The sequence below is a fragment of the Bombina bombina genome, chromosome 5, assembly GCF_027579735.1.
Source record: "Bombina bombina isolate aBomBom1 chromosome 5, aBomBom1.pri, whole genome shotgun sequence".
NCBI classification, from domain to species: Eukaryota; Metazoa; Chordata; class Amphibia; order Anura; family Bombinatoridae; genus Bombina; species Bombina bombina.
The window spans coordinates 87,492,341-87,512,559 of NC_069503.1; the positions used below are offsets into that span (position 1 = coordinate 87,492,341).

General features: G+C 37.6%; 1 pseudogene; it reads left to right on the plus strand.

Annotated features, from left to right (window-relative positions):
• Positions 1-328: 328 nt before the first annotated feature.
• LOC128659940 (oocyte zinc finger protein XlCOF6-like) lies at positions 329-19,680 on the plus strand (annotated as a pseudogene).
• Positions 19,681-20,219: the final 539 nt, after the last annotated feature.

The window sequence follows — 20,219 nt, forward strand, 5'->3', positions numbered from 1 at the left end:
CTTGCATAGAGAGTGTTAAACACAGAAAGGTATATAGGTTATGGTCAGCCTCAATACTTCTTGCATAGAGAGTGTTAAATACAGAAAGGTATATAGGTTATGGTCAGCCTCAATACTTCTTGCATAGAGAGTGTTAAATACAGTAAGGTGTTTATCAGCCTTTATCATTTCTTGCAGTGAAGGGGCTAAAATAAATAAAATAATCTTTTTATGTCACAACAGCACAAATACGTATTTTAAAATGTAAAGAGTGCTTCACTAACATAAACCACACCCAAACTCTAATCTAAGAACAACAATTTTGCTGGGCTGTCCCTTAATCTGTTGTGGACACTTGATAGCCTACATCCTGCGTTAGCCAGGCACAAAAAAACAACCAACAACTAGATATACATGTAGTATCAGTCTAAATCAATACTTTGTCAATATACGCAGCTTTCATTTCATCAATCATCATCAAGGTAATGCTTCACGTCTCTTCTATGTTGTTTAAGAAACTTTGTTAGGAATTATTAGATAATTAAAAGTAGATCTATAGGTTTTTAAAATATCTTCTTATTGATAAAAAATGTTTTAATATAAAACCTATGGAACTTGGTACAGATAACTACACCAAAAATCAACAAAAATGTTTTAGTTATTCAATATAAGTAATGATATCAATTTAAAAAGGATGCTACTTGATTTTTGGATACATTGCGACTGACAAATACATTAACATGTTTTGCTGTTCATGCTAGTAACCATACTACTCTTTTAGACTCGCAATCTCCCTTTATAATATTTACATAGATTAACTTAAATTCAAAATAGTAATATTTTATTGTATAAAAGTATAAGTGGAAACATTTAAATCTCAAGAGATGGCACGTTAACTTGGGACAAGGTAAAGAACTTTCCAGAATATGTCTGGCTCTTCCATAGTGGTGAGTGAATAGCTGATCCCAAAGCCCAGAGATTTTACAAAAGTTTGAACTGTATTATATTGAAATTTTATGTTTCTCTGGCAATGGCAAGTGGTATTTATTTATCCCATTCAATTTAAAATAAAATAAATGGTAACACTTCATGAGATAATCTAAATAAAATGGTATTGTAGGTGCGCAAGCAGAAGTTTTTAATATACCCTGTTTCTCTTTAATAATTCATTCTTACGATCAAGTCCCTGGAAAGAAAAGGGATAGCACAATCTGCCCTAGATACTCTATAGCTTTTGCTAATTACTAGATGGTCCTTTGTAAATTATGGAGTTAAAATGCCAAATGCTCCAGTTGAAATTATTTGTGTTTCTCACATTTTGAAGGCTCTAGAATTACTCATTCTTTAATATTAGATCTATTAAAACTTGCACAACCCTGAAGAAATAATCTAACATATAGTTGAAAATGAGAATCTAGTTTTTCTCTGTTAAGACATTAACCCCTTAATGACCACAGCACTTTTCTATTTTCTGTCCGTTTGGGACCAAGACTATTTTTACATTTCTGCGGTGTTTGTGTTTAGCTGTAATTTTCCTCTTACTCATTTACTGTACCCACACATATTATATACAGTTTTTCTCGCCATTAAATGAACTTTCTAAAGATACCATTATTTACATCATATCTTATAATTTACTATAACATTTTTTGTAAAATATGAGGAAAAAAATGGAAAAAAAAAACACTTTTTTCTAAATTTGACACCCAAAATCTGTTACACATCTACAACCACCAAAAAACACCCATGCTAAATAGTTTCTAAATTTTGTCCTGAGTTTAGAAATACCCAATGTTTACATGTTCTTTGTTTTTTTTGCAAGTTATAGGGCAATAAATACAAGAAGCACTTTGCTATTTCCAAACCACTTTTTTTTTTTCAAAATTAGTGATAGTTACATTGGGACACTGATATCTTTCAGGAATCCATGAATATCGCTTGACATGTATATATATATTTTAGAAGACATCCCAAAGTATTGATCTAGGCCCATTTTGGTATATTTCATGCCACCATTTCACCGTCAAATCGTTCACTTTTTCACAAATTTTTTCACAAACGTTAGGTTCCTCACAAAAAGTATTTACAAACAACTTGTGCAATTATGGCATAAATGGTTGTAAATGCTTCTCTGGGATCCCCTTTGTTCAGAAATAGCAGACATGTATGGCTTTGGCGTTGCTTTTTGTTAATTAGAAGGCCGCTAAATGCCACTGTGCACCACACGTGTATTATGCCAACAGTGAAGGGGTTAATTAGGGAGCTTGTAGGGTTCATTTTAGCTTTAGTGTAGTGTAGTAGACAACCCAAAGTATTGATCTAGGCCCATTTTTATATATTTCATGCCACCATTTTACCGCCAAATGCGATAAAATTAAGAAAAAACTTTAAATTTTTGACAATTTTAAGTTTCTCACTGAAATTATTTACAAACAGCTTATGCAATTATGGCACAAATTGTTGTAAATGCTTCTCTGGGATCCCCTTTGTTAAAAAATAGCAGACATATATGGCTTTGGCGTAGTTTTTTTGTAATTAGAAGGCCGCTAAATGCCGCATAGCACCACACGTGTATTATGCCCAGCAGTGAAGGGGTTAATTAGGGAGCTTGTAGGGTTAATTTTAGCTATAGTGTAGTGTAATCGACAACCCAAAGTATTGATCTAGGCCCATTTTGGTATATTTCATGCCACCATTTCACCACAAAATGCGATCAAATAAAAAAAAGAACTTTTTCACTAACTTTTTCAAAAACTTTAGGTTTCTCACTGAAATTATTTACAAACAGCTTGTGCAATTATGGCACAAATGGTTGTAAATGCTTCTCTGGGATTCGCTTTGTTCAGAAATAGCAGACATACATGGCTTTGGCATTGCTTTTTGGTAATTAGAAGACTGCTAAATGCTGCTGCGCATCACACGTGTATTCTATCTAGCAGTGAAGGGGTTAATTAGGTAGCTTGTAGGGAGCTTGCAGGGTTAATTTTAGCTTTGGTGTAGCGATCAAACCTCCCACCTGACACATCACACCCCCTGATCCCTCCCAAACAGCTCCCTTCCCTCCCCCACCCTACAATTGTCCCCACCATCTTAAGTACTGGCAGAAAGTCTGCCAGTGCTAAAATAAAAGGTATCTTTAAATTAATTTTTTAGCATATTTACATATGCTGCTGTGTAGGATCCCCCCTTAGCCCCCAACCTCCCTGATCCCCCAAAACTGCTCTCTAACCCTCCCCCTCTGCCTTATTAGGAGCCATCTTGGGTACTGGCAGCTGTCTGCCAGTACCCAGTTTGCAAAAAAAAAAGTTTTTTTAATTTTTTTTTATTTTTTCTGTAGTGTAGTTTCCCCCCCACAGACCAACCCCCCACCCCCTACCTGATCGTTTATAGAAAACATACAGACCATAAAACCGTTATATTTAAAATATACCGGCTCCCAAGCAGCACTGCTGGAAATCGGGTGACAATTGCAAACATAGCCTAGATATTACGGTTAACAAACTAAGACCCATATTGGTACAGTCCACCCAACCATATAAGTATTAAGAGCTCGAAAAAATGAGTGAAATTATTTAAGCAAGCTATCAGGGTCTAGAGATATATAAAACTATTACAGTATTATATAGTTAGCAGTATTACCGAATAATACAAGCGAACTTCAAGAATGTATATACGCTAATGTGAACAAATATTGCACCAGCAAGCAGGATATATTACTGAATGTACCAAATATACACAATTATTTCAGTAAATCAAGCAATAATACATAAGGCCAAGTGTAGTGACTTTCAAGAAAATTTCTGAAAAATACACAAAGATATATAACACACTGAATCACATCAAGCTATAATTAAGTCAAAGTCAATATATATATTTATATACTAAGGGGAAAGAGTAATCAGCCCCACATTAACTTGATTCTACAATAAAAAACAACCAATAACTACTTTGTTCAAAGTTTGTAATCCCAACACTTTAAAAGTACTCATATGTAATAGAAAAAAGAGGTTGAAAAAGAAGCATAATAACAATTAAGCTACATTGCTACTTTAGAATATATTTCACAAGTATCAACCTATATAATCTCCAACTATTGATACAAAGTATCTGCACTAACGAGTTAAAATAACAAATTGCATATGTATGTATGTGTTTATATGCACGATCTAATTCTGCAGATATATTTACTTAAACAAGATTAAGAGATAAGATACAACAGCTTGTGTACAGACCTCAATGCCCCAGAAATAAGGGGAATGCTCCTATTACTCTTATAAGGACTAAGATAAAATTTGTTGTTTAAACATTATTTAAAGGCATTTATCCCTATAGCGCTTTATAGCCAGATATATATATATGCTTCTATTGCGCTTATAATGGACTAAGATAAAATTTGCTGTTTAAACACTATCTAAAGGCTTTTTCCCTTATAGCATGTTGTAGCCAGATATATATATATTCTTTCTCTATACTTGAATTCCAGCTTATATAGCAGAATTACATCTGCACGTGTACACAACACTCAAATTATAAATCATAAAAGTTTATTCTCTTATCAATTCAATTAAATAAGATACTATATTTTTCCCAATCGGATATACAAGCTCATTAGAGGAAGTGTACACCATTTAGTTTTATTAGAGAGATATAATACCCAGAGCAACACCATACGTATGCACATCTATAATTTGATACAGTAACGTAGTTGTTAGAGATAAGAGAATCCACACTTATATCAGCCCGTCAGATAAATGTATTTCAGTATCTTAATATCTGAACATTGATACCCCTCTTTCATTTCGTTACTTCACCCTAATACAAAATTAAGGGTACAATTTAACCCCAATTTCCAAGTTCTACGCGAATTTGTGTTTTTAATTGTATGTTATTATTTCCTTTTTTTAAGTGTTGAAATAAAAGTTAGGTTTTAATTATAGATACACGCTGCTCCACCCCCATTTTCTTCCTTTTCAAGGTTTTCTGATACTTAATGTAGGGGACAGTAAGTGCTAATACATGCAATCTGCTCTTGGAGCCAGAAACTCACATTTCTGACTCTACTTTTTTCTGAATAACCGGAAAGTGTCTGGAAGCAATGAGGATCACTTCCACCGCTTTCCCAGACCGAAGACGTACAGGGTACATCCTCGGTCGTTAACTGTATTTTTTTAGAGGACGTACCCCGCACGCCGTCGGTCATTAAGGGGTTAATAATGTGTGAACTCAATGACATCTAAAAGTAATATGATGATATTTGCTGACAAAGATATGTGATGAGAAAAATATTAGTCATTTAACAAATGACTTAGTCATCATTTAACAAATGACGTATTAGATATGTCAGCAGACTCAGCATTCTTTAAAATAAAATAATCTGTCAGAGCATATAAGTAGCCTGTGCATTCAGATACTTTTGTTCATACAATGAACTGATGAAGACAGAGAATATATGATGCAATACTGAATTAATAATTTAACTCAAAGAAATGTTATAACAAAATGATAATGAACATTATAGAGAATAAATATATAAAGATTTAATAACCCTTTTAATCAAAGACAATATCAAAATGATAGCACTTTTTATATACTCTATTTACATCCCCTTTTAATTAAATAACATTAAACCAAAATAACATTAAACTTTATATCCTCTTATAACCTTTTAATCCATATCCGTATTAAAATAAAACCCTTTTATATCAATTTTATATTAAATACCTATCAAAAAAACAACACTTATGTAAATTTTATATTAAATTCTTATCAAATTTTCTTTTTATATCAATTTTATATTAAACTCTTATCAAAAAAGATTCATATCAATTTATATTAAACTCTTATCAAATTTTATTTTTTATATCAATTTTATATCAAAATTATATCAAAATCCTTTTTTCTATCAATTTTCTATCAAATTGATATCAAAAAGGGGCGTAAAAGTTTAAGTGGAAAGGGGCAGGGCCATCTGTCAAAAACGTTTGACATAACCTCCATACATATACTACTCTCATGTGAGTCACACAAAGAAAGGTGACACTCCCACATTAGTATAAATATCTGTGTAACACTCAGTGATATCGCAGGAGGAACCAGAGAGACTTCATACTTACAGAGCTTCTGCTAAACGGTAATATGCAAACCCTGACATAAATCTTTATTATCAGACTCATACTGTTGTGTTTTATATAATGACTAGGCGATAAGCCTAAAAAATTCAACCCCCCAAACTACAGTTACAAAAAATAAATAAATAAAAATACAGAAAAAATAAACAAAGCTATCCAAAATAATAAAATAAACTTAAACTAATACCCCTATAAAAATAAAAAAATCCCCTTATAAATAAAAACACCCACTAATCTAAAACTAAACTACCAATAGCCCTTAAAAGGGCTTTTTTGTAGGGTATTCTCCAAAAGAAATCAGCTCTTTTACATTAAAAATAAATAAAGTCCCCCCTAACAGTAAACCCACCACCCACCAAACCCCCCAAAATAAAAAAAACTAACACTAATAATAAACCTAAACTACCCATTGCCCCTATAGAGTCATTTGTATGGGCATTGCCCTTAAAAAGGCATTCAGCTCTTTTTCACTGCCCTTAAAAGGGCATTCAGCTCTTTTTCACTGCCCTTAAAAGGGCATTCAGCTCTTTTTCACTGCCCTTAAAAGGGCATTCAGCTCTTTTACAAATTGCCCAATAAACCCAAATCTAAAAAAACAAAACCCCCCCAAAAATTAAAAAAAACCTAGCACTAAAGCCCCAAATAGATCCTCATGGTTTCAGAAGTTTGGCGGAGAAGCTGCATCCAGGTGAATTATTTTGGCTGCACGTGCCTTGCGTTGCCATCATTCCTTTGAGGATGCATGCGCAACTGCCGACGGACGCGTTACAAACCCGATTATAGTATAGATGATAAAATATTGTTTTGTATTTGGTTATGATAATGATAAAATATTTTACTTCAACTGAATTTATTTAAAAAAAATCTCAACTGTTCTTATTTAATTTGTTTTTATATTTTTCATGCTGTGTTTATGAATTTAATTATTAGTTATTCAATTAAAGAGGCTGATTTAATACATAATGAATTATATCATTATGTAAAATAAATGTTTTGTTGAAGAACTAAGCCATGTTTTAAAGCTTTATTTGGGTCTGTCTAATAAATTATTTGTGGGGGTTGTTCCTGTTATCCAATGGGCAAAAGATTCTTAAGTATCGGCCAATTAGAATCTTGTATTTCCCTATAGGGTTTTAACTAACTGTAGAGCCCAGATAAACCATTTTCATTTAATATTAGTGTGAAGCTGCTATTTGCTCCAGTAATAAATATCACTCAGCTTATGGCCCTGTTGTATCAGTCTCATCACATATACTGATCTAATCATAAATATCTTGTGATCTGCATATTATTTTATTTCTAATGATGTTATTTTATAATACATTTCTTATTTCTATTAGTTGCACCTGTTTATCATCAGAACGTTTATCTCACTGATCTGTGACTGATTCTTGTTGTTAGTAAAGACCTTAGTAAGTGTATTTTGCACCTTCAGCTGTTGCTGTTTGTCACATGATCACAGACTTAAAGGGACAGTGTCCTGTACATTTGGTTTTTACTTAACCCCTTAACGACCGAGGACGTGCAGGGTACGTCCTCTAAAAAAATACCCTTAACGACCAAGGACGTACCCTGCACGTCCTCGGTGTGGAAAGCAGCTGGAAGCGATCCTGCTCGCTTCCAGCTGCTTTCCGGTTATTGCAGTGATGCCTCGATATCGAGGCATCCTGCAATAACCCTTAGTAGCCATCCGGTGCAGAGAGAGCCACTCTGTGGCCCTCTCTGCACCGGATATCTATGGCTTCCATCGTTGGTGGGTGGGAGCGTGTGTGGGAGGCGGGTGGCGGCCATCGATGGCCCAGATGATGTGGAGGGGGGCGGGATCGTGGGCGGGGATGCCCGGACACGCGCACAGACGCGCACACGTGCACGGGGAGGCGGGGGCGGGCGCGTGCACGGGGAGGGAGTGGGAGGGAACCGCTACACTACAGAAAACAATGTAAGTAAAAATTTTAAAAAAAGGGAAAAAAAGGTCATCAGTGAATGTTGGGTGCTCTGTGGAGGGAGGGAAGCTACACTACAGAAAAAAACGGGTGGAAAAAAAAAATAAAACTATTTTTTTTTCTCCAAACTGGGTACTGGCAGACAGCTGCCAGTACCCAAGATGGCCCCCAGTAAGGCAGAGGGGGAGGGTTAGAGAGCTGTTGGGGGGGGATCAGGGAGGTTGGGGGCTATGGGGAGATTCTACAAAGCAGCATATGTAAATATGCCCCCCAAAAAAAAGAAAAGAAAAAAAACAAACTTTTATTTTAGTACTGAAAGACTTTCTGCCAGTACTTAAGATGGCGGGGACAATTGTGGGGTGGGGGAGGGAAGGAAGCTGTTTGGGAGGGATCAGGAGGTGTGATGTGTCAGGTGGGAGGCTGATCTCTACTCTAAAGCTAAAATTAACCCTGCAAGCTCCCTGCAAACTACCTAATTAACCCCTTCACTGCTAGCCATAATACATGTGTGATGCGCAGCAGCATTTAGCGGCCTTCTAATTACCAAAAAGCAACGCCAAAGTCATATATGTCTGCTATTTCTGAACAAAGGGGATCCCAGAGAAGCATTTACAACCATTTGTGCCATAATTGCACAAGCTGTTTGTAAATAATTTCAGTGAGAAACCTAAAATTGTGAAAAAATTCAATTTTTATTTGATCGCATTTGCCGGTGAAATGGTGGCATGAAATATACCAAAATGGGCCTAGATCAATACTTGGGGTTCTCTACTACACTACACTAAAGCTAAAATTAACCCTAAAAGCTCCCTACATGCTCCCTAATTAACCCCTTCACTGCTGGGCATAATACACGTGTGATGCGCAGTGGCATTTAGCAGTCTTCTAATTACCAAAAAGCAAAGCCAAAGCCATATATCTCTGCTATTTATGAACAAAGGGGATCCAAGAGAAGCATTTACAACCATTTATTTCATAATTGCATAAGTTGTTTGTAAATAATTTCAGTGAGAAACCTTAAGTTTGTGAAAAAATTTGTGAGAAAGTGAACAATTTTTTTTATTTGATATCGCATTTGGCGGTGAAATAGTGGCATGAAATATACTAAAATGGGCCTAGATCAATACTTTGGGATGTCTTCTAAAAAAAATATATACATGTAAAAGGATATTGAGGGATTCCTGAAAGATATCAGTGTCCCAACGTAACTAGCGCTAATTTTGAAAAAAAAATGGTTTGGAAATAGCAAGTGCTACTTGTATTTATGGCCCTATAACTTGCAAAAAAAGCAAAGAACATGTAAACATTGGGTATTTCTAAACTCAGGACAAAATTTAGAAACTATTTAGCATGGTTGTTTTTTGGTGGTTGTAGATGTGTAACAGATTTTGGGGGTCAAAGTTAGAAAAGGTGTGTTTGTTTCCATTTTTTCCTCATATTTTATCATTTTTTTTATAGTAAATTATAAGATATGATGAAAATAATGGTATCTTTAGAAAGTCTATTTAATGGCGAGAAAAACGGTATATAATATGTGTGGGTAGAGTAAATGAGTAAGAGGAAAATTACAGCTAAACACAAACACAGCAAAAATGTAAAAATAGCCTTGGCCCCAAACGGACAGAAAATGGAAAAGTGCTGTGGTCATTAAGGGGTTAAATAAACAAGAAACCCCAATTTTTTTCATTATTTAAATAGAACATACAATTTAAAAGCTTTACAATTTACTTATTTTATGATACTTGCTTTATTCTCTAGGTATCCTTTATTGAAGTAACAGCAATGCACTACTGGGAGCTAGCTGAGCACATACGGTGAGCCAATGACAAGAGGCTTGTATGTGCCACTAATCAGCAGCTAAAGCACCATAGTGCATTATATGCTTTGTCACAAAGGTCCCCAAGGGAGTTGATAACAGAAGGGAATTGGAAAGTTGTTTAAATTTGAATAATAAAAGTGTAATTGTGACTTTGCTGTCCCTTTAATGTGTTTCTAATGACTTGTTTTACCGGTGTATAAAATAGTATAAAGTGTATGGGAAATTTCACCTTTAGCTTTATTTTTATGTAAAATAACTGTTTGCTGTTTGTAATTTATTTTCATTATTAAATTGTACACAGCCTTTAAATGACCTGAGGCTCCGGCTCCTACTTAGCATATGCAGGAGATCACATTATATAAAAATATGAGTCTGTTATTGGCTGATAGCTGTCACATGGTACAGGAGTCTGTTATTGGCTGATAGCTGTCACATGGTACACGTACAGAACTACATTTATCAGAAAACAATCTACTGCTCTTTTTAAATTAATAGTAAGTTTTATTGCATTGTATTTTTATTATGCATCTGTGGTTTTGTAATTCTATATTTTATGATTCTTTTAAATGGACTGAATTTGCCAAAAGAACATCTCATTATGTTATCACTCTATGTAAACACAAATTCTTTATTTTCTTTACTCTATCCAAATAACATTTTAAATGAACATTTTAGTGCCTATCTCTCCCACACCCTATTGAAGTGTGATTTAAGACAACTCAGTATTGACCAAGAGAAGTTAAAAGACTGGGGGTTAAGCACATGACAAAATGTCTGACAGTGAGAATTAGTAGGAAGTACAATACAAATACTGCAGTATGCATTTTAACTTCTATTTAAACAACTGATATTTAACATTTCTTTCAGTAGAAAATATTGTTTCATAGAAATGATATAAAATAAAGATTATAATATATTTGTATAGTTGTGATAGGGCCCCACTTAAATAGATTTTCTACCATTATGTTGCATAGATCTGGGAAGATTCATATTTAAGGGGCAATTATAACACTCGCAGAGCTAACTCTACTAAATGCTTGTGCTGAATCAATAGCACATATGTAATAATCTAATCAGCTGATCTGTATCACATGAACTGTTATTTGTGCCTTTAAAGGGACAGTAAACACCAGAATTTTTTGTTGTTTAAAAAGATAGATAATCCCTTTATTACCCATTCCCCAGTATTGCACAACCAACACAGTTATAATAATACATGTTTTACCTCTGTGATTACCTTGTATCTAAGCCTCTGCAGACTGCCCCCTTATTTCAGTTCATTTGACAGACTTGCATTTTAGCCAATCGGTGCTCACTCCTCTGTAAATTCATGTGCATGAGCTCAATGTTATCTATGTGAAACACATAAACTAATGCCCTCTAGTGGGGAAAAACTGTCAAAATGCTTTCAGATTAAAGTGGGCCTTCAAGGTCTAAGTAATTAGCATATGAACCTCCTAGGTTTAGCTTTCAACTAAGAATACCAAGAGAACAAAGCAAAATTGGTGATAAACGTAAATTGGAAAGTTGTTTAAAATTACATGCCCTATCTGAATCATGAAAAAAAAATTTGGACTTGACTGTCCCTTTAATTATACCATACATACAGTTAATCAGAACCATTATTTATTATTATCTCTTTAAACCATTTAATATACTTTTTACAGACACGGCCAGAGCACTGAGAGATATCAGGTATTGATGTAACTGGAGTGAATAAGGGAACCTTCTTCCTGATCAGACATTGGAGCCTGTTTTCAGCATGAACTCATATGTGTTCGGTGAGTAAAATAGATATTATGCTGACTTTAACCCCTTAAGGACCACAGCACTTTTCCAGTTTCTGACTGTTTGGGACCAGGGCTATTTTTACATTTCTGCAGTGTTTGTGTAATTTTCCTCTTACTCATTTACTGTACCTGCACATATTATATACCGTTTTTCTCGCCATTAAATGGACTTTCGAAAGATACCATTATTTTCATCATATCATATAATTTACACATCTACAACCACCAAACAAACAACCATACTAAATAGTTTCTAATTTTTTTCCTGAGTTTAGAAATACCCAATGTTTACATGTTCTTTGCTTTTTTGCAAGTTATGGGGCAATAAATACAAGTGGCACTTTGCTATTTCCAAACCATTTTTTTTTCTCAAAATTAGCGATAGTTACATTGGAACACTGAGATCTGTCAGGAATCCCTGAATTTCCCTTGACATATATATATATATATATATATATATATATATATATATTTAGAAGACAACCCAAAGTATTGATCTAGGCCCATTTTGGTATATTTCATGCCACAATTTCACCGCCAAATGCGATTGAATAAAAAAAATAGTTCACTTTTTCTCACTGAAATTATTTACAAACAACTTGTGCAATTATTTCACAAATGGTTGTAAAAGCTTCTCTGGGATCCCCTTTGTTCAGAAATAGCAGACATATATGGCTTTGGCATTGCTTTTTGGTAATTAGAAGGCCGCTAAATGCCTCTGCACACCACACTTGAATTATGCCCAGCAGTGAAGGCGTTAATTAGTTAGCTAGTAGGGAGCTTGCAGGGTTAATGTAGAGATCAGCCTCTCATCTGACACATCCCACCCCCTGATCTCTCCCAAACATCTCTCTTTCCTCCCCCACCCCACAATTGTCCCCGCCATCTTAAGTACTGGCAGAAAGTCTGCCAGTACTAAAATAAAAGTTTTTTATTTTATTTTATTTTTTTAAAACATATTCTGCTGTGTAGGATCCCACTTAGACCCTGATCCCCACCCCCACCCAAAGAGCTCTCTAACCCTCCCCCTCTACATTATTGTGCGCCATCTTTGGTACTGGCAACTGTCAGCCAGTACCCAGTTTGCCATAAAATCTTTTATTTTTATTATATTTTTCTGTAGTGTAGCTGCCCCCTCAATAACCAACCCCCCACCCCTTCCCAGATTCCTTAGATAAAAATTCCCCCCCTTATCTCTCCCACCTTATCCTAAAAAAATTGTACCATAGTGTAGCGTTGCCACCCGCCCCCGTGCACGTGCACGTGCGCGCTCCCGGCGCCTCCGCACGTGATCCTGTCCCCCTCTGACGCCCATCGCCCATCAATGGCTGCCCACCCGCCTCCCTGCAACTGTTCCCACCCACCAATGATTGTGACCATCGATGGCCAATGTAGAGAGGGCCACAGAGTGGCTCTCTCTGCATCGGATGGCTAAATTTTTTTATTACAGGATGCCTCAATATCGAGGCATCACTGCAATAACATGAAAGCGGCTGGAAATGATCAGGATTGCTTCCACCGTTTGAAAACACTAACAACGTGCAGGGTACGTCGTTAACTACCATTTTCTGTACGACGTACCCTGTACGTCGTTGGTCCTTAAGGGGTTAATTACTGGAAAAATAGAATAGATCACTTATTAAACAAATAAACTATTATATTTATATCTGCATCTTTTAAGTACATTTGTGTCAGTGACGGTTAAAAAGATGGAGCAACCTCCATTGGGCTTAGAAGGAGGGTTAAAAAATACTACTCCCCCATCTGTCCTTTTAGACAGATCGTGTCCAACAGCTGCCTAACCTCACCCCCTGACCTGGTTCATTACTCAGAACACTGGCAACTCCATCTTTCCCTGCCCTGACCTCGCTCATGGAAAACCCACAACTCCCCCAGTGTTTCCCAACCCAGAACCACCACTGATTTGTGTGCTTAATTTTACAGTGAGTATTATTAAACTTGTTACGGTTGCCTCCAGGCTGGCTGGAAGTTGGACCGTAGAAAAGGATGCTCCTAGCGCTCACCAAAGAATCATCAGCACCAAAGACAGCAATCCCTGTAGTGATATAAGCTGTATCCTACAAACATGAGTCAAAGCTGCAAGTTAGAGGGTCAACATAGGTCTGATGTGCTGGACACACAGCCTGCTTTTTATTGAGGTTACATGCAAACAGGACACTCTCAGGGGGAGGCATAAAATCCCCCATCACACATTTGATATTAGATAGAGAGACACTCCCTTTGACAGGCCACAACATTACTTCAGCAGATAACATTACACACAATAAAACAATGCAGTCCACCTTATCACTAGCAGTCTGATTAGACAATGGTAAGGTTTAACACTAAACCTAATTAGAGCTGATCCCAGCAAACTTGTATTTAGAATTGAACAAAATTAACTCTTAATGGCACACAATGAAAACCAATGCCTCTGTAACAGTGCTCCCCCTCTGTGGAACACTCTGCCTGTGTGGCACCTGGCTCAGCAAGTCCCATTCACTGAACCAAGTGGGAGAAAGCCAGGGACAAGCTATTTTACAGGTCTGGGGACATAGTCTTAAAGGGGCATTGTTCATCAAAGTCACAATATGTCCCCAGACGGTTCTTAAAGGGCCATACACACCCAATAAAAGTTAATAGGTTTTCAGGGGCACAATCTTCCAGGGGCCATAGTCATGAGGAAGGAGGCTGGCAAATAGGCTTCTCCAAAATCCAGGGAAGCAGGGCAATTTTCCATTTAAAGGGCCAGTTACAAATAGCAGTTTGTAACATATCTCCCCTTTTGGAGGGAGACTAACCAGGCACCTGACCTTCTGTCGGTCAGTGCCTAAGTTAGTCTCGCAACCCACCCACAAATAAACGTTAGCAGCAAAGTAGCCCCCCCACAATACGTAGTACTGGCCTGTAGGTTCCAGGTTGTAGGATGAAAGTGTAGCATCCTCGGCCTTCCTGGCGCAGCTGGGCAAATAGCTGATGGTACTTGGGGGGGCAGAGGCCAGCGGCACTCTGCCCTGGTGCCAGCGCTTCTGCTGGGGTGAGGGGTTTGCAGGCCAGTCCTGTAACAAGGGGGTCTGTAGGGCAGAGGCCAGCAGCGCTGTGTCCTGATGCCAGCTCTTCTGCTGGGGGAATTGAGGCATAGTCCTGCCCGGTGGCAAAGGGAACGTGGGGGTCAGTGGGGGTTAACATCTCCACTGTTAACCCTGGGCCCAAGTTAGGAGTTAGCTGGGGAGGGGGAGATTGGCTTACCTCCTCCTCCTGATACTCCGGTGGCCGTTGGGAAGGGAGGTCGATGCTCTCCGCTTCCTGTGGAACATACTGCGCCTCTGGAGAGAGACCGGTTGTCTCCTCTCCCTGGAAGGCACACTCCGACTGGGGAGGGAGGTCGATGCTCTCCACTCCCTGTAGCTGGGTATGTCGCTGGGGATCTGGGCCGCCTGCCCAACATCCCTGTAGGGCCGGTAGAGAGACTGCGGTCCCACCTCCACCTGCCTGCTGGGGGTCCTCCCAGGACCAGTCTATGAGGCCTGCTGCCTCTGGTATCTCTGGTTGTCTCTTCCCTCTGCACAGTATACTGCCACTGGGGAGGGAGGTCGCTGCTCTCCTCTCCCTTACATACTTTCAGCCGCTGGGGAATGGAGTCTGGGCTCACAATTCCCTGCATATTCCTCTGCTGCTGGGGGACAGGACCAACTGTCTCTGCCCCCTGTAACTCATTTTCTCGCTGGAGAGCAGGTGTCCATACCCCCAAACTCCACAGTTGGCGCTCAAAGGCTTGTGCCGCTTCGTTCTCAGTAGCCAATTTTCGGATGATTCGACTGACTACCTCCTGTGCAGGGTCTGGACCATATCGGACTAGCTGCCTCTTTACCTCTGGAACGAAATCAGCGCCCTCATAGCGACGGATCAGGTTGAGGTGCTCTTCACAGGGTTCTGACCAGTGTCTTGTCAGCTCCATGCTGCTGTAGGTAGGGACGCTGCGCAGTGGCTAGCGTTGCCCTCAATAACTCTTCTACGATAGCAGTGCTGTTGGGGTGCTGCTCCTTGCGCTAGGACGCGATCCCACCGCTGCCGCCAAATGTTACGGTTGCCTCCAGGCTGGCTGGAAGTTGGACCGTAGAAAAGGATGCTCCTAGCGCTCCCCTACAATCATGAGTCAATGCTGCAAGTTAGAGGGTCAGAATAGGTCTGCCTGTGCTGGACACACAGCCTGCTTTTTATTGAGGTTACATGCAAACAGGACACTCTCAGGGGGAGGCATAAAATCCCCCATCACACATTTGATATTAGATAGAGAGACACTCCCTTTGACAGGCCACAACATTACTTCAGCAGATAACATTACACACAATAAAACAATGCAGTCCACCTTATCACTAGCAGTCTGATTAGACAATGGTAAGGTTTATCACTAAACCTAATTAGAGCTGATCCCAGCAAACTTGTATTTAGAATTGAACAAAATTAACTCTTAATGGCACACAATGAAAACCAATGCCTCTGTAACAGTGCTCCCCCTCTGTGGAACACTCTGCCTGTGTGGCACCTGGCTCAGCAAGTCCCATTCACTGAACCAAGTGGGAGAAAGCCAGGGACAAGCTATTTTACAGGTCTTAAAGGGGCATTGTTCATCAAAGTCACAATATGTCCCCAGACGGTTCTTAAAGGGCCATACACACCCAATAAAAGTTAATAGGTTTTCAGGGGCACAATCTTCCAGGGGCCATAGTCATGAGGAAGGAGGCTGGCAAATAGGCTTCTCCAAAATCCAGGGAAGCAGGGCAATTTTCCATTTAAAGGGCCAGTTACAAATAGCAGTTTGTAACAAAACTAATAACATTTTTGGCTGTTTATATAAATAGAACAACCACAGCCAAAAGATAAAGATTATCATAATGTCATTGCTTCTTACCCTCTCAAAACATCTCACACTGATGATTAGTCTGTGATGATTAAGACATCATGTTCTCACTCAACTGATTGAGCATGAGCTGGGCAGGGTTGTATTTGCAGTTGCTTGTCCAATGTTAAAAGAGGATGGTGAATGCCACCTCTCTTGCCCTGAATATAGATGTACTTGTTCCCTGGCTGAGAACATTATCCACATGCACCTTGTTTAATGGGGCCCTATAACTTGTTTTCATCAGTAATTTAGTTTACTATGATGTAGTAATGTTTAGTTGTTTACATTCTATGTCATGTTTTTTTAATTTGTGATTTACAGGTAGATACATTAAAAATTTAAAAACTGAAGACATTTTTGAGTATGATCTTTTTAATAAACATTCTTATATTTCTTTATTCCATTTCTTTTCATGTAGACAAACACGTCAATAGTTCATATCTATCCTTCACTACAGTCTTAGACACCAATGACTATTCACAAACATTGGGGATATCACAGCAGATATTTAAAGAAGATGGTGAATTGGCAGGAACTGGGAAGCAATCGCTATGTACAGAGAGTAATTTAGTCATCAAACAAGAGGAAAACATTTATGCCTTCTCTAGTGAAATTATTATCCCAGAGGATAAACCACACACATTTACTGAGTTTTCAAAACATATTAAAGAAGGGAAAAGTCTACAGTCTAGCCAAATTATTCAAATAAAGGAGAAACCTTTTCAATGTACAGAGTGTGAGAAAAGCTTTAGATGGAAGACTCCTCTACTAGAACACTACAAAATTCACACAGGTGAGAAACCACACACATGTACTGAGTGCGGCAAATGTTTTACACTAATGAATAATCTGAAAACTCTTGAAAGGAGTCACACAGGAGAAAAGCCTTTCATATGTTCATACTGTGGGAAAGGATTTACACTAAAGAGTCATCTGAAATATCATGAAAGGATTCACACAGGAGAAAAGCCTTTCACATGTACAGAGTGTGGAAAAAGTTTTACAGAAAAGAGTAGTCTGAAAACTCATGAAAGGATTCACACAGGAGAAAAGCCTTTCACATGTACAGAGTGTGGAAAATGTTTTACACAAATGGGTAGTCTGAAATATCATGAAAGGATTCACACAGGGGAAAAGCCTTTCACATGTACAGAGTGTGGAAAAAGTTTTACAGAAGAGAGTAGTCTGAAAACTCATGAAAGGATTCACACAGGAGAAAAGCCTTTCACATGTACAGAGTGTGGAAAATGTTTTACACAAATGGGTAGTCTGAAATATCATGAAAGGATTCACACAGGGGAAAAGCCTTTCACATGTACACAGTGTGGAAAAAGCTTTATACTAATGAGAAGTCTGAAACGTCATGAAAGGATTCACACAGGAGAAAAGCCTTTCACATGTACAGAGTGTGGAAAAAGTTTTACAGAAGAGAGTAGTCTGAAAACTCATGAAAGGATTCACACAGGAGAAAAGCCTTTCACATGTACAGAGTGTGGAAAATGTTTTACACAAATGGGTAGTCTGAAATATCATGAAAGGATTCACACAGGGGAAAAGCCTTTCACATGTACACAGTGTGGAAAAAGTTTTACAGAAAAGAGTAGTCTGAAAATTAATGAAAGGATTCACACAGGAGAAAAGCTTTTCAAATGTACAGAGTGTGGAAAAAGTTGTATACACATGAGTCATCTGAAATATCATGAAAGGATTCACACAGGAGAAAGGCCTTTCACATGTACAGAGTGTGGAAAAAGTTTTACAAAAAAGAGTAGTCTGAAAACTCATGAAAGGATTCACACAGGAGAAAGTCCTTTCACATGTACAGAGTGTGGAAAAAGTTTTACAGAAAAGAGTAGTCTGAAAACTCATGAAAGAATTCACACAGGAGAAAAGCCTTTCACATGTACAGAGTGTGGAAAAAGTTTTACACAAATGCGTAGTCTGAAATATCATGAAAGGATTCACACAGGAAAAAAGCCTTTCACATGTACAGAGTGTGGAAAAAGTTTTACAGAAAAGAGTAGTCTGAAAACTCATGAAAGGATTCACACAGGGGAAAAGCCTTTCACATGTACAGAGTGTGGAAAAAGTTTTACAGAAAAGAGTAGTCTGAAAACTCATGAAAGGATTCACACAGGAGAAAAGCTTTTCACATGTACAGAGTGTGGAAAAAGTTGTATACACATGAGTCATCTGAAATATCATGAAAGGATTCACACAGGAGAAAGGCCTTTCACATGTACAGAGTGTGGAAAAAGTTTTACAGAAAAGAGTAGTCTGAAAACTCATGAAAGGATTCACACAGGAGAAAAGCCTTTCACATGTACAGAGTGTGGAAAAAGTTTTACACATATGAGAAGTCTGAAACGTCATGAAAGGATTCACACAGGAGAAAAGCCTTTCACATGTACAGAGTGTGGAAAAAGTTTTACACATATGAGAAGTCTGAAACGTCATGAAAGTATTCACACAGGAGAAAGGCCTTTCACATGTACAGAGTGTGGAAAAAGTTTTATAGAAAAGAGTAGTCTGAAAACTCATGAAAGGATTCACACAGGAGAAAAGCCTTTCACATGTAAAGAGTGTGGAAAAAGTTTTACACATATTAGAAGTCTGAAACGTCATGAAAGGATTTGTACAGGAGAAAAGCCTTTCACATGTACAGAGTGTGGAAAAAGTTTTATACAAATGAGTAGTCTGAAATATCATGAAAGGATTCACACAGGAGAAAAGCCTTTCACATGTACAGAGTGTGGAAAAAGTTTTACACGAATGGGTAGTCTGAAATATCATGAAAAGATTCACACAGGGGAAAAGCTTTCACATGTACAGAGTGTGGAAAAAGTTTTACAGTAAAGAGTAATCTAAAAACTCATGAAAGGATTCACACAGGACAAAAGCCTTTCATATGTTTAGAAAGTGGAAAAAAATGTTTATTATTGAAATCAGGTATCACAAAATACCAAATATTTACACACAAATAAACTTTATATACACAGTGTACAAACCTTTTTACAGTTATCCTAAAGAGGACAAACTCTCTAAGTAGTAGCATCAAAAGAGATTTTATTGTAAATAATACTTTCTAAATCCCAGTTATAAAAGCCCCAGATTGGAAGTGCTCTCCTGTTGTCCTTTGTTCCTCTATATATGTGCACCTCAGTTTCTCTCATATCAATGTGATAGAATCCAAACACCACACAGGAATATACAGATCTGTCCTCATACTGACCAGTTACACAACCATTCATCACCAAAGCACCCCCAGTGTTGTTTATTAATATGCCAGTGTTAGGAGTTGTACGTTTGATTTACATAGGGGAGGAAATAATTACATTTACAGAATAAAGAGTCTTTATATGAATAGAGTATTAGAGAATTATATAAACAAGAACATCAGTCTCAAATGATTGACATCTGGGAGATATATTTAATTTGCACATAATGTGGATAAACCTTTTCTTATAGAAATTGATGCGTAGCATTGTACATGTTATATACCAGAGGAATTACTGAGGGGAAACTGATTTTATTTAATAAGACACAATATCAGTAAACGGTACATACGTGACCATAATCAGTTTAATTTAAATGGCTACTATAACTAGGGGGCATTATATATCTGATAAATCCCTTTGTATCAAGAGCACAAGGTAT